The sequence below is a fragment of the Leiobunum rupestre genome, chromosome 4, assembly GCF_980474605.1.
Source record: "Leiobunum rupestre chromosome 4, qqLeiRupe1.1.hap1, whole genome shotgun sequence".
NCBI lineage: Eukaryota > Metazoa > Arthropoda > Arachnida > Opiliones > Sclerosomatidae > Leiobunum > Leiobunum rupestre.
Genome location: NC_143387.1, coordinates 30,538,173 through 30,552,763, shown reverse-complemented (window position 1 = coordinate 30,552,763; position 14,591 = coordinate 30,538,173). Strand labels below are relative to the sequence as shown.

General features: G+C 34.1%; 1 long non-coding RNA gene across 1 annotated transcript; it reads left to right on the top strand.

Annotated features, from left to right (window-relative positions):
* The first annotated feature begins 12,343 nt into the window (after positions 1-12,343).
* LOC149947452 (uncharacterized) lies at positions 12,344-13,510 on the top strand. The gene is made up of 3 exons (XR_016480697.1): positions 12,344-12,543; positions 12,995-13,251; positions 13,365-13,510. It is a non-coding gene; the product is annotated as an uncharacterized LOC149947452 (long non-coding RNA).
* Positions 13,511-14,591: the final 1,081 nt, after the last annotated feature.

The window sequence follows — 14,591 nt, the reverse complement described above, 5'->3', positions numbered from 1 at the left end:
GCATTTTTTTAAAAATATCTATGTAAATTGATCGAATAATTTCGCGCTTCAGAGATTCGCTAATTTTTTTTCCCTTTCTTAAACATTGTTGTACATGTTTTGGAAATATTTCATCGGATAGTTTGTAGTTTTCGAGCCATTTATCACATCGCGGTGGATTGCATTCCAAATTCTACAAAAAATAATATAAATCCCAGGCACTTCTATATTTTGGAATATTTACCTTCGAATTGATTTGGCAATCTACACTGAGAAATTCCCCTGTAATTGGCATCATAGTCTCTGAAGTCCCTTGGTCAAGTTTAGTCGTGCTACCAGTACTACTGCCAGGATTATTTGAATCATCCATAATTTCTCTTGTAGCTATTTAACATTATTTTTCAATAAGTCAGATTTTGTCCCTTTTTTTATACTAAAAATGATTATTTTTCTTACCGTGTTTTTGGGAATGTCCGAATTGAAGAATTTTTCTAATTTGAATTGGTCTTAAATTTGTTATAGACTTTAAATCATCTTCAGTCAAAAACTCCATATCCTTTACGTTGTCTATACCTAAATCTCTAAATTCTGACACTATTTGCGAGATTTCTTCTACAGAGAAGGAAGTACAAAGACCAGAAACACACTTTTTTAAATCATCTGTGGCGTTTACAGACACGTGTGTAGTAACCAAATTTGCAGAAGCAAGATTTTCATTTATCTAAATAATAAAAGTCGGATTAATGATGGAAAATATTGATATTAAAGTATAACAAATAGTGTCTTGGTAAGAAAGCACAGACTTGAATGAGGGAATATTTTATTCTTCTTTATATTGTAATATGAAAAGAATATACCAAAAATAGTTTTTAAAGTTGAAACAGTTATTGAGATTCCAAAAACCATATAAATATTTCGAGACAAATTGAAATTAAAACCAGATAGTTTAAATTTAATTTGACAATTAGAGAAATATATTTAAATACCCACAGTATTAGAAAAGACTTTCTATACATGGAATATAATAGCTAACGGTGGTAAACGTCATGTTTTAGGGTGATTATACTTTTCCCCAAAATATGATAACTCGACAGTGGATAGTAATCCGCTAGTTCTGTGTTGGGTACTAATTTCGTTTGATATAATTCTATAAGCTCATATGCATGTAAATTAGCTAAATATTTAGTTTTATACATAGCCATCAAATGACACACGTCATTGTGATTTCTTACAAAGTTAGATATAACCTGTCCCATAACCATATAGTTGTCGTGTACCTCGCACACTAAAAATTTTCCTTTCTCATATGATGTGCCTTTGAATTTTAACTTTGTAGTACATAATGTGTTGTTCGAATTAAAATCACGGTCACGAGCATCTATTATCACATTTTCTGAAAAATTTTCCGAATGATACTGCGTTGAATTTGTATATTGTATTCGCGGGGGGAAAAGTGACCCCCCTCCAAAGTAAGCTTGTTGATATTGATGTTTTTCTGATAGTGTCTTAGTGATATTTAAGAAGTTTTTTGTACTGTTGGAAATTTTTTTGTAAACGGTGTGTTTGCTTTCGAAACGCAAAGTCCATAATCTTATTAGAGGCCCAAATTGCAAAATTAACTCTGGATAGTGGTTGATTAGATAATGATGTTTCGCTTTAAGCTTGAAGTCAGGAAAAGCTTTAAGAAGGCGCTTTTTATAGTCAGGTAGCATAAATAATAATGCAGCGACTCCATTTTTGGAAATCTTGGGAGACGTAATTATTTCGACTATAGATTTCAACAATAAATACGCTTCCCACACTGGATCGCAAACATCTTCGATTTTGTCTACAACAATAAGTGAAAAGAACCGAAGTAGACACCAGATTTGCGACGCATCCCCTGTTACCTTATTATTACTTTTACTAATCTGGCAAGGCTTGTTTCCAGTATCAGTGCCTTGGAATGGGAACTCCGATACACGCCAGTTGTAGTTTACCCAAGAAAACCATTTTTTTTCTTCGATAAAATATGATAGAAATTGAAATATATCATATGCAACAACTCCCTCGAATAAATCATGAGCTAGACATGGTGCTAGGGCCGGAGAGCAAACATGAAAGTATGCAAGCTCATTTAAAGGAGAATTGCCTTTCACTCCGTTAAAGGTTTTCAAATTTGGTTCGTCTGTTAGTTTTGAAATTGTCTGATTGTAGTTTTCTATAGTTCTACGTTCGAAAACATCTCTGTTATTAAGTTCTTCCGCTCTTGCCAAACAAAATCTACAAATGTAGCCTTTAGAGAAATTACACTGGAAATATCCAATTTCGTGTTGACCAAGATTATCCCCAATAAGGCTTATTAAATGTACCTTCAAATTTGTACTATCATTTAAATCTATTCCATTATTTTCAAGGTGCTTCAGCTCATTAACGAGCATTTTCAAGCAGTTGGCAAGTCCATGATTTTTAATGTATTTATTTTTACATAATGATATAAGTTGTATATGATTAATGGTAGATCTATATTCAGGGGGTATATTTACAAGGGTGTAGTACATTCCTAATATTTTATGTATGGATTTGGCAGATCCAAGAGGATTAACAATTTCGAAAGCGTCTTGAAAAATTAATAGTTGTATAGATTTATTTTCACTAGTAAGAAAGTTTTGGCAAAATATTTTTCCATCGGAAATGTCACAAAGAGTTTGATCCTCTCCGAATATGTACGAAGGTTTGGGGAATGTTAAGATCTTAGCAATATCAACGTTAGAAAGTAAAGCTTTCAAAGATTCTTTAATCGGAACGTAATGTAGAAATTGTTTTTTTAGATTGTGGAAACCAAGAAACACAGGTACTGGTTCAATATAATTGAAATTTTCCTTGAAATATTCATGTCGTCGATAAATAGATTTTAGTTCGTCGCTGGCTTTTTCGGCAAAATTACAGCCATTATCCTGTTCTAAAATTTCTTTTATTACACTCTCTTTTATACCAGTGTTTTTCATATTGTTATATAGTTTGTTAGTAAGAAGTTTATTTTCAAGTGATTGCAAATTTCCTATCTCTTCAGCCACTATCTGAATTGTCGAGCTCGGAACAAACTTCACTGCTTGTAACTTTAAATAAAAGAGGCCTAAATTTCTCTTGTACAATTCAACCAAATTGCAAGGTTGACCGTCAGATTTCTCTACTAACTGATGTTCATCAACTGAAGTTAATTGTTCTAAATGATTATAGTTCACTGTGGTATCTGTAGTAGAAAGTTTTCTAATTGTTTCGCAATCTTCAAATACGGTCTGAATTGTGACTTCGAAATTGAATGAGATCTGTCTTATGAATTATCGTAATATGACTTGTAAAGGATCCAATTATTCTATAATTAACCTTAGAAGCCGTGCACAAAGGACAAGAGACCGGTGTCTTATTTTTAATGTGAGTTTTCAGATGGGCAATTAGAAGAGTTGGATTGCGGAAAGTAGCGGTGCAGTCATTTACTTTGCACTGGTGGGTTTCTAGTCCGCATAATGTCGAATAAGTGGTATCATTAGGCTTTTTGTTTATCCAATCTTTATGAATACGTTTCGCGTGGGTTTGGAAAGACGCATAATTTGCATATACTTTCCTACAAGATTGAATTGCGCATAGATATTGCATATTGTACTCATATTTGTGAAAAGATAAGTGCCTCACATATTCTTTGTAAATATTTGTAGAAAAACAGCTTGAAACTGGACACTTGAACATTCCATATTCCTAAAAATTAAAATATTTGTTCGTTCAGACGTTAAAGGGATTGTGTTCTACGTACTATATGTAAAATAATTAACAATTATACTGGGGTCCAAAAAACCTCCCACCCCCTATTTTTCATTAATAAGGTATTCAATGAAATTTGTATAATAAATAATGAGCGATCGAAAGTTATGAAAATTTAAATTTAACAGAAATCCATGAATTTAATAATTTTTCAACAAATACAGGCCAGACCCACTAGCAAGCTACGAATTGAATTTATTTTAGATAGATGGCGCTGTGGCGAAACCACTAAGCGAAATGTTAAACTAAATGTTTAAATAGAAAATTTATCAAAATTCATTGGATACTTTTTGTCCTATCTCAATCCGAAAATAGGGGGATATTTATGGGACACCTTGTAATTAAAAATTTATATTTTAAGTTAAGCTGTTTTAAGTGTAGTCTAAATTAATCTAAGAAGGGATAAAATATTTGAAAAATTAATAGATGATTTTCTTTTCAACTCTATCCATTAAAGTCCACCTGCAACGAAACATTTAAATTCAATATTTTATGAATTATGTTTAATTGTCGACGCTGTAAAAATTTCAACCTAAAATAATAAAAGTTATTGCAAATTGAATACGCAAGTTTTAGCAGACAAACTTCGGTTTTCAATTGACTGGAATACCCGAAATCTTGAATTGATGACGTATTAGAAGACAATCGAAATCAATGTAACTTAAACCGCCAAATTGGCTAGGTGATGATTAGGTATGGAAACACCTTAGAAATAACAAAGCTAAATTTCCAGGGCAAGTTAAATCGCGTGATACGATAAAAGTCTATCAAAAATTACAACAATAGAGGGCTCTGTTTACCGTAACATGATTTGAAATACCAAAGGATGAAACTAGTTTTACCCCATCTACGCACAAAAGAAAAATTTCGACGAAGGAATAATTATTTAACCGTTGGCGCTGCGGTAGCCTAAACGAGTTTATTAGTGACACGGATTAAATTAGGTTTACATTCGAGCCAACCAAATTAACTAGCATTAATGACGTCAGAGATGCAACGGAAATTAATTATTATCGAAGGTGCTTTAAGGAGATGCATCTTGAAAAATAGGAGACAGTGCAGGTGAACTTTAAAAGTGAACAGAAACACTTCTATACTGTAAATCAATGTTACCTGATATTACAAAAGCGGTCGACATCCGTCATTAATAACCATCCGTGGAGGTTCATTAACTTGCCAATAGGTTTTAGCTCCAAATATTTAAATAAGAGCTTAAACGATCGGTGTTGCCATTTGGGCTACTTTTGAAACTGTTTGCAGAAAAAATTGTTTTTTTTTGGCGGGTGGGGGATTTTGAGCTACTTCTTATTTTGGTTTATCTCCCTTAATAAAGTAGTGAAATAGTGAGATAATTTTAGTTATAAAAAGGACTGCAATTACCGAGGGCATGTTCCCAGAGGCTTTTCTGATGGAAATTTGGCTGTTGTATGTTACCATAAGTAGCATTATACCCTAAGTATCACACTTGTAATAGTACTCGCGCATTTTTCTTGCTAAATACTTTCTTCACTAAATCTACTCCATGTAATTGAACTTTACTTCTTAAAAACATTTCATACGCAACCTGGTGAAAAAAATTAATTAAGCCTAAATGGTTTTATTTCGGCGAAAATGCTCAGACTAATAAGCAACAAGTATTAGATCTAACAAATTAAATTTTGTTGGTGAATTTCTCATTTAGCTACATTTGCCCGAAATGAAGAATATTTTTCTGTAAAATACAAACAATTTAATGAATTTCCTCCGTCGTCAAAGCTCATATTTAAACCCTAACTTTAGCGCAGCTAGGCATAAATTATGTCGATTTTCATAACTGCCAGCTTCATTCTCGGAATTTACGTAACCGGAAGTCACTACCGAGTGCCGTTATTTATAAAATTTTCTAACGTCACTGTGACCCCATGGGTACGTTCAGTAACTATCAACGGCGAAAAAACCGTTTAGTTCTTAAGTCAAAGCTACGTCATAAAGTTGTTGAACGCTTTTTATGATTATAAATTTTGAAAACATCGTCTGCTGCGTCGTCCGCAGCTTGCCTTCCCGCCACAGTAATGACGTCAGTTATCGGAAAAATCGACTCCTCTAGCCGATGACTACGATAAGCAAACGATGAGTAGTGTGAAGTCAAAACCGGAAACGCGAAATAAAGTACATTAAAAAAGCGGTGTCAGCGGTTACTAATCAGTGTCATCGATGAGAGTTACTGAACGTACCCAAGGATGTAGGAAACAAAAATACAAAATTTGATAGTTATATATATAATGCTACTTAGGATGTCACCCTTAGTTAGTGGCGTGACCCCTCCACTCCCTCAAACGGTTGAACAAGGGGACTACAGAAAAAGGGCAAGCAGTTCTTCACTTTTTTTTTGCAATTCCCCTACTGCACCCGCTTCAAAAGGAAGTGGAGAGGGTGCTATCCTCTTTAATTGTAGAAGAGGATATGTTTATGAATGAATAGATACGTCGCTGCGCAATTTTAAATTAGAATTTTAGCTTTAACGTGTTTTCATTTTAGTTTTATTTACTAGCTTTTTAATTATCTACTCCATAATAGTGAGATAATCTAATGAACCCAATATTATTGTAATACAATTCCGGAGTGATCACTTTAATTTAATATTAAGATTTGTGGTTATTTGTAACTTTGAGGTTTCTAGGCGCGACACAAAAATTACTAACGGCAAATGCGCTCTAGAATATATTGAAAACAAAACAAACATTAGGTTTTTGCCTCATTCAAGTCTGTGTAATATTATTCAAATTATTTGACCATTTACGATACCCTCTCCCTTTGATGAGATCCTTTTTATTAAATTTAAAAAATTAGACAGTTGAAAATAACTTGCTTGTTTATCTTCCATATCTCCCATGTCTCAAGTGACATTTAGCAATTTGGCTGGGTACGGTTAAAATGTCCCAGTGAGAAGAACCTAGAGAATTGTTTTTTAGTATATCTATTTTGCAGTTTAGGACGTTACGGCGCAGACATTTTGCTATAATTGTATAAATCGTATATACTTCATGAATTTACTGACCGAAACGTCTGCCGCGCAACAATGGGTATAAATTTACGCACCGAAAGGCCGGCACAGTATTCTCTATTTTTGTCATACTTGAACTGATAATTGAATAGATAATTGTCAAGCATACGTAATTTATCTGTACGATTAAATCTTGACTCATAATTAAAGGTAACCACCTAATTTTAACGTTACAATTGAGTATATCCAGAAGAAAATAGGGGGAAGTACGCTTCTAGTCAGCTTTGGAAAGGCGTCACTTTTCACGAATTTTCGCGCCAAAACGGTTTGGCGGGAATTCGCGGATGAATACATCGTTTAAAAAGTCATTTTTCTTAAATTGAACAATTGTAACATATTGCCCTTCTCATTCTCTGCTATTTGAGCTAAGGCGTATTTGCTTTCGTCGATTATAGCCGTGTTGAATCAAAACAAAAGTAGAACTACTTTTTCAAGTTTGGTTTATTATGCGTAAAAAGGCGTTTTCGTGGGTCACACGACGACTTCTACGGCTCAAAGCTACAGATACGTACTTCCCCTATTTTCTTCTGGTATATCTTAATCGAATTAATCACAGTACTCTCGTTTAATTATTCATTTCAATTTCAATTATTTGAAATATCTTTAACTATGTCATATAACTTTTATACCCATTATATGAATAATTATCAAATCGATTGTATGCTTTGTTGGGAATGAAGAATGATTAACATATATTATTATTATTATCAATAATGGGTAACTCGAAATTATTCTGCATCATTGGAATGGTTAGCGATTTAGCTCAGATTTTACACTTATAGTATGCGAGGGCTGATCACTCCCCGTAATCGGTGTACAAGCCTGTAGCTTTGACTGTACTAAAGTGATTACGTAACTGATTACAGATTTAGCATTACCAAAGGCTGTAATCCTTGTTATCAGTGTACAGATTTTTAGGAAGTGGTTAGCCCCTCGATAGTATGTAAATTAAACTTCCTTACCTTTCAGCTTCTTTAAATATTTTGAGCAATATTCCTCTCGGGTGATTAAACAAAGAACCACTCTTTTTACGCGAACCCCTTACCTTCAACGTCAAAACACTTTTTTTTGCTTTACCCTGTCGGGCAGTTCAGGCACAAAAAAAAACCCACGAAATTGAAGGGAAAACAATTTTGAAAGCAGAGGTCTTTTATAAATTAAAATTAACCGAATTTCTTATCACGAAACGTATTGTGATGCTTTCCTTACGGGAGGCTAAAAAACCAAATGGTTGACCTTGGCCTAGACCTAAAAGTTTTTTTTTGTGGCACTCGATTTGACAGACCAAATTAATACCTACGCAAAAAGAGTATATATATTTTCATATTATGATAGGCGCAAGCGAAAAATGCATGCCATTTTTAATTGATTCGTAGTTGGTTTTATTAAATTCGATTCTAGGGGGGGGGGAAGGCCTGTAACCCCGTCCAGGGAAGCGGTCATTATCTCGTTAATTAGCCGTATATTTCATTAGCCTTATTTTTTAGCCTTTTATCGCATGCTAAGTTATTTTTAGCCTATTTTTTCTGGCACCGAGATATTACTATAATATTCAAATTTATAAAAAAAACATTAAAATTCATTTATACAACTGTATAACATTTATATGTTTTTTTTTTAATAAATATTATTGTTTATAGTAAAATCTGGCAATGTGATATTTATATAACTGTTAATATAGATTAAAGAATGTCAGTTAATGTATATAAAATATATTAACCAAGTGAAAATTAAGATAATGAATTAAAATAGTAAATTTAAAGCTCTGTACAAAATTCAGGACAACTATTTTATAAGAGTGGTAAAATATTTTTTTGTTTTAACTAAAATTTCATAAAAGCTTTTGGATCCAACTCAGCCAACGTTCTTAAATTTCTAAATATTTTCATTCAAACAATTGTATTTGTCTGCACAAACTACCCCTGGTGCCAAAAGACGATAGCGAGACAGTACATATTGTTTTTAAACAAATTAATTGTACTCTTAATTAAAGTTAATTTATGAACACATTTATTTTTTTCCCAAAAATGAAGGATTAGTTATACAGGGTGGCCCAATTTGCTCTGACCAGGCATTTTTCTCGAAAACTAAAAAAAGTAGAGCTTTCAAATTTTCCGGGTATCCGTATGAAGCAAGGAACTATCTAATGTCTAAATTTCAAAAAAATTAAGAATATTTTCATGTTTTTCAATAATTTATGTTTTGACCGGTAGGTGATAGACAAAAACTGTCAATGATAAAGTTTTTGAGAAATCGGTCTTTTTCGACCAAATCAACTTCATTTGTACTTTTTCGAGTATGATCAACAACTTTATCATTGACAGTTTTTGTCTATCACCTACCGGTCAAAACATAAATTATTGAAAAACATGAAAATATTCTTAATTTTTTTGAAATTTAGACATTAGATAGTTCCTTGCTTCATACGGATACCCTGAAAATTTCAAAGCTCTACCTATTTTAGTTTTCGAGAAAAATGCCTGGTCAGAGCAAATTGGGCCACCCTGTATGAATTTAACTGTAAATCAGTATACAGAACAATTAAGAAAATAAGTAATGAAATGACAAAGAATATTGTCTAAAATGTGAGTAAAAAATATGGAAATAAAATTCCGAAAACAATCATTAAATATGACTGCGATTATATAACAAATGTTTTAGATAAGCAATAAGTAAATAGCTCTCTAGGCAAATGAACTTTAAATATAGAAGACGGTAAACATATTGAATTGATAACTTCGGAAGATATAAAATTTAATTGATATAGAATACAAAAACATGACTGAAGGTTAGTAGCGTAGCTTCAGATTTTGGGCCCGCCAGCAACTGGACTCCATGGGCCCTTTTTTTTGGAATTTACCAATTTATCTACAAATGAGATAAATCTGCAAACGACTAAAAACAAGAAAACGTTCGTCCGTCGTAATCAAATTTGTTTGAACTTAAGGTAGAAGTCATAGATGAGACGAAAGAAGCTAAATACATAACTAAATGATTACTTTTGGATGTTTTTTAAGGAGCAAAAGTTAGTCAGTGGATTTAGTGACTGACAATTAGTTCTTATTTTTGTATTTTTCAAATGTATGGTCCTAATTTCGAATGCCCTCCCCCTAGGACAGTGGCTACGCCACTGGTGAAGGCAATTCACCGTGTTACAGGATGTCCTAATAATCTTGATTACAAATTTAATAATGATTTAATCTGTATACAGTCAAAGCTACAGATTTGTTTTTAATCATCGTTTAATCATCCGAGGGTGTCAAAATTATGAAGCGATGTAATGCGAAATATCAAATTAATAAGAAATATACCATCCCCTTTCCCCCAAAATAATTGCTGGTCGAATATTTTGGTGATTGGGTGATTCGGTTGTTGGTGTTTTACCCCAGGTAAGGGAAGGGCCCGTCCTTTTACCGGGAGATCTTTGTTTTTGGGGGATAGCGAGGAGATCACAGCGCCCCTTTGACCCCTTATTGATATGCCGACGTGTCTAAGACCAGTTGTTTGATAGTCATTTATATTTCTTATACATTATATATATTATAAATTATTTATTGTGTTAAAATATGCTTACATGTATTATACATATTTTTACGTTTATATTTATTCTCAAAATTGAAGAGTTGGAAAATAATACGCGAGATAAATAACGCGCGCTCGGACGCGAGCTAAAAAAAAGAAATAGTAACGGTTCGGAATTTGATTTGAAAAGGACTCCATTTTTATGATCGGAGCAAAATAATTTTTGATTCAACTCATTTTGTACGTTAAAGTCGTGTTTTGTTTAACCTTCGAGCTGTAAACGTGTTGACTTGAAGATAAGGGCAGCAACAATCTATATTGGCAAATTCGTTATGCCCAACCATCCAGCGGCTACATTCAACATATTGTACGAGATACCATCGCCACCAACATAAATTCTGTGTTCCGCTGTTCCGAAACGTCAACAACGTCGCTCAGATTCTTCCACGGCTCCAACCGGACTCTGCCACTTCGATAAAGTTTCCGCAGTTCAACTGAACATTTCGGAATGAACTTTGTTAAGTAATGGTTGCAACCTAGATTTTACATTTCGTTAATGCCGCGAGCACTGGCCAGTTGCTTAGTTTGATAATATTTCATTTAGTTTAATTAGTGTTTAGGTAGTTTTAAGTTAGCTTAAATGTTTGGTTAGGATATTGAGTTTAAATTAAATCAATTAGTGTTTGGCAATCTAACAACTGGCTTGATACGTTTAATAACAAATTTCTCCTAGACACCAATTTAATACTGAGGACCCTCGCTAACCCCACCATATCACGTTACGCGAGTAGTCCCGGGCGTATTCAGTCATTATTATTAATTGTAGACGGGTACCTTAGGGGTTCGCTTAAGTCGATTGTCCCTAGGTTGAGATCTCCAACATTCGACACCCGCGCTACAGCGAGTGACCTGACTCTCGGAAATATTTAGAAAATAATCTTCATATTGAATAAACGTACACGTAAACGATGCATAAATATAATTAAGTAATCCGAATTTAACTTCGTCGTTGGCTGAGGAAGCAACATGATCACGGTCCAAAAACGGATATGAAACATAGTTAGACATAAAAGTAAAATGTTTTAAAACTCCTTCAGCATTATTTTATAAACTTTTATTTAAGGGTTTTGTTATATTTACAGTTATAAAAATAGAAAAAAACCTAAACGCATTAAAGCTGTAATACTGTTATAACTGTAAAATAGTAAACGTTTTATGAAACATTTGCAGGAAAACCTATTTCAAATCAAAGACGTTCGACTGTAATTTATTCAATTTTTATACGTAAATATTACAGCTTTCCTTATAAAATATGTCCGTTATATTTACAGAATTGTTTTTCAAACAATTTACAAAAACCACTGTAAGTTTTACAACGATTTGTATAATTTACAGTTGAACCAGTCAACTGTTTCTGTGAAAGTGACAGAAAAAACTTTGTTGATAGATTGCAGGAGCATTTCTGTAATTTCATCAGTAAGTTATAAAATTATCAGAGCCCATAGTAGAACATACAGACGAATATTGCTTTTCGTAAATACCATTTCACTGCTTTATCCAAATAAGAAAAAGTACCGTAAAATTTGAAAACAATTCAATACTGTAAAATATTTCAGTAAATTCTACCTAAATTTCTCTCAGTGCGACTACCCTTTACACATAAATTTTAGGATCGCCCGACGTAACGACGCATGCGCGTGAAAATATTTATTTTATTACTTTTAGTTCAGGTTTCTGGTTATAATCGAGGGGCTGATCACTCCCCGTAATCGGTGTACACGCCTGTAGCTTTGACTGCACTAAAATGAGTACGTAAGTGAGTACAGATTTAGCACTACCAAAGGCTGTACTCATTTTCACATTTATGTAATCGGTGTACAGATTCTCAGAGAGTGGTTAGCCCCTCGGTTATAATTCACAATGGACGAAGAGGGTTCAGTTGACTTAGAGATCGTTAGTTATAATTTTCGTTTTTCTTCAATTTGTAAGAAGTTTATTATTAACACTTTAACTTTATTTTTCTGGTTTTGATTAACGATCCGGAATACACCGTTCCGATTCTCGATGGCTTTGTAATCCATAACACGGATTGGATCACGCAACCAGCGGATGCCGAGGCGAAGAAAAGGGAATCTCTTTTCTATGAGCTTCAATTGACGCTTAAAAAGAGCATGACTTATATGAAAGCCACATACCCACAAGTTCGTTTAAAAATTAAATACGTTATAGTCAATAAACAGGAAAAAAGGTGGTAAAGGCCAGGTCAGGTGTCAGATATGCTGCGTCATTAACAGGGGAGTAGAGACGGGGGGGGGGATAAAAACGTATGGTCAACGGCCATCAAAGTTGGCAGTTGTGATTTTTCCAGTTCTTATTTGGTTATTCCAGGTTCCAAAAGAGGGGTGGAGGACGCGATGTTATGGAATTCCTTGTTTACGGGAACATTTTAACCATTCTAGAATACTAAATTTAATTTTATACACCTTCCAAATCGACTGGGATAACCTATCAATACGCCTTTTTTCCCAAAATGATTCTCGGGTTCCTAACGATTTGGTGACCTCGAGGTTTCTATGCCCACCTGACTAAAACGACGACAGTCCGCCCCTGTGTATAAATTATAACAGTATCACACAAACCTTTTTTTTTCAGCTGCAAAATGATGATCAAAAGTGTCGGGTGCGGGAAATGTACAGCGATCTAAATAAAACAAGACATTCTAATGGCGCAGAGGCGCAAGAATATTATTAACAACTTAAGTATACAAGGCCAGCCTCTTTCACAAGCTGCGAAGCAAGCACTGCTTACAGCGACATACCCCCCCCCCCCTGGCTGTCCACCTCTTTGGACCCACACTAGACACGGCCCTTCAGAAAATGACCACGGATGTGTCAAGGGTTCAATTGCTCGTAAGAAATTATATCTATCAGAAGACTATAATCATTCCCTTCAAATAGCAATAGACTTCTACTTCTATTTAAAAATTACTGGAGACTCGTTTAAAATATCTTTATTATTACAGACACAGCATCTGGTCCAAAGAGGAGGAAGGAGAGGAGGTCGCGGAGGTCGTCGTGGTCGTGGTCGGGCCGAAAGCTCACAGAGACGCGGCCCAGGAGCCGGGTGGACTCATAACCCATATTAATAATTTCATTAACATTCCTGTTAATTAAACAACTTTTTTTTAATAAAATTTGTATTACTTGGAAATATTTATTCGCATTTTGAAGAATACTCGTTTTTGGAGGGCGAATTTACAAATACAAAACTATGTAGCCATTCATGTTCACCTCCCCACATATACTCCTAACACGTTTTTATTTACTTCTGATAAGACGCTTATTTCCTACTCTCTACCTAAGATTCCAAAGCCCTCGTAGTAGAACACCAACTACCTGCAGGGTTCGTCTTGTTGGTTTTGTTCTTTCTAATGGTAATTTTAAATTACTCACAAAGGAGAGTACCTGAGGTGTTTATTGCCGATTTTGTTCAAAGTCGGGCGTAATGTAGACCTATATGATATATCAAATTTCATTCGATTTGCAATGGCAACCAAACATGCTATTGTCAGAACGTTACAAAGTTCTACTAAAAATCCCAGAGGGTTGAGACCCAAATAGATGGAAACTACTCCCCCGCCCTAAAGGTCAATTGCAATTAACAATTATACTAAACTTCTATAGCTCGGTCGTTCCATTAGATTTAGGTGTAAGTTATTTAGAAAATAGAACATAGATCAACCCTCAATTTTCGTAATTAACCAAATTAATAGAATTGTCAACCTCAAAGGGAGTATAAAGTTAATCGCAAAATTGTTTGCTAAAACACGCGATAACTGGTTTTAACTAGCGCCAATTACCTTTAGCTTCTATTAAGTCTGGTGGAAAAAAGGTGAAATTAGTTGATACAACATAAATATGGTGCTTTAAACTCCCTTTAAGATTATATATAACTTAAATCCCCGACTTACACAAGGCTAAGGACCAAATAGATCTTATTGCCATTTGGACAAACATATCCGCTCTAGGCCGCAAAGCCTTTTGACTACTTCATCATTAAATGACACCCACTCACGGGTTGAAAGGAGTCTGTATCGTAAAAAAACTAAGGATAAATGTGTTTTACCAATAATTTTTTATTTCCTAGAATGACCATGTCCCTAAATGCCTATGGAGGTTACGTGATTATGCCTTTGCTGCGTCTCAAAAATCAAGGAATAGCATTGCGTTTGGTTCAATGTTCTAAGAAA